Genomic DNA, 2,113 nt, shown 5'->3' with positions numbered 1-2,113 from the left:
GCCTCAACTGAATTCAGAAAAGCTCCAACTTTCTATTAAATTTTCTTTATTTTTTTTTCTTTATAGGTGTTTGTGAATTAAATAAAATGTGTCATCATTTGTGTATTTGTTTGATGAATGCTTTTTTCTGTATTTTTGTGTATTGTTTTGTGGTTCAAATTGACAATACTTAGGGCCGGCCCCCTGCTTCCAGTAATGGCTCAGTGGGGGTCCTCAGATTCCATTAATGATTAAGTGTGGGTCCCCAGAAGCAGAAGTCAAGAGATTGAGAACCGCTGCTTTAGGTCACTCTACAACACTCCACTCTATGACACTACATGCTGCCAGCCTCCACTCTATGACACTCTACTCCATTAAACTCTACTCCACTCTGACACCCTGCTTCACTCTACAACACTCTACTCCACTCTTTGCCACTCTTCAACACTATTGCACTGGACAACACACTACACAACTCCCTCTATGTCACTCCACGACACTATGCCACTCCATGACACTCTACTCCATTCTGACCTTCTGAGCCACTCAACTCTATTCCATTCTATACCCGTCCACTCTATGACAGTCTACTCCCTCCATGACACTCCACGCCACTCTGACACTCCACTTCACCTCACTTCACTGCAGGCCATTCAACTCTACACCACTCTATGCCACTTCAATACACGTCACTCTACTTTGCCCCACTAACTTTCAGACGTGATGAACAGCAGCCACGTTGGTGTGCAACATGGCTAAACATATTGGCAAAGTCAATAGCTTTTGCATAGGCGAGACCTATTGGCTTTGCCAATGCTTGGTAAGTATACTGCCTTCTGTACAACGACAGGCTGCTACAAGTCAAGGAAGAACACAGTTAAGCTAGAACAACACCATCCCAAACAATGATCATCTCCCAACATTCTCTTGAAGCTTTTGTTCTTACAAAAAGAGAATATTGACCATAATTCCTTAACATTCTAGAAAGCATAGCTTTCACAATCAATCCATGAGGAGTCTTTACAGAAGATACCTGCTAAAAATGTTTAATAAATTATATTTGCAACCCTCTGAGATGGGCTTGTTAGGGGTGATTTAAATTGGTAGCCTTCAAATGGAGGCCTGACTCACTGAGGAACAAGGAACCAGGTACAGAAGTACTGATTTGTTACCAGGGATTCTGTAACAATTCAGATCAGTAGAGCGGTTGTGGGCAGGTGCAGGGGGTGGTTGTCTGTAAGCAGCACTATCTACACACAGCATGTGCAGTGCAACGCTTGCTTCAGTACTCTGCCTTCTTTCTTTCCAGAAAAATAAGCACTTTATCTGAGAGTGCCTTGTAATTGTTTGGCTGATGTGGTAGTCATCCAATTATAAATCAGTTCAGTAGCTGCCCGTCTGGTCTATGCGTTTTCTGAAAGTGGGTTTAACGCTGGCTGCCTGCAGCCTCTGTAGCTCTCTTTGGAGAAGGATGTAGGCTCCGACTCTCTATGATATGCAAAAGGCTTCTTTAATTAGGAGTGAGTTGGGCAAACATAGCCTAACCCACAGCTTTACCAAAGTTTTTATTACCATTTAACATTCATAAATTCTACATTTAACATTCATACATTCTAGTTTTCCCATATCATGCTCATAAACCCTTTCGCCTGGATCAACTCTTTCTTTCAGCATAACATGCCATGTTTTTCTCGTCCTGGACAACGCTTACCTTCTTATTCATTTCTTACCCTGTGTATTCCATGGTTCCCCTGCTGATACCCCAGATTCTTCCTTAGAGCCTCCTCACCTCCAACCAACAAACCCTTTCTCTGGGTGTTCTTTTTCTTTGTAACTCTTCATCAGCACCTCCAATTATTTCATCGTTCCCAATAAGGCCAGGGCACCCCATCTTGACTGAACATCACTAGAGAGTCATATGTAATGTCTGAGTGGCTTATAACCTCCAAGCCATGCGCCTTTCAAAACCCTGAAACTTCTCAGTTGACCTTTTTTCTCCCCAAGTTGATTGCTGCTAGTTTTCTCGCACTCATCCAGACCCTCTTCACCCCACCTTTCACTCCTCTCCCTTTAAACCCTTTTTATCATTTCCAAACCTGATGGAGTGAGGGTAGAAACTACATTTTGTATACCC

Source organism: Lissotriton helveticus, chromosome 5_1, assembly GCF_964261635.1.
Source record: "Lissotriton helveticus chromosome 5_1, aLisHel1.1, whole genome shotgun sequence".
Classification (NCBI taxonomy): Eukaryota; Metazoa; Chordata; class Amphibia; order Caudata; family Salamandridae; genus Lissotriton; species Lissotriton helveticus.
The sequence above is the reverse complement of the archived record's forward strand: the minus strand, read 5'-3'. Positions refer to the sequence as shown.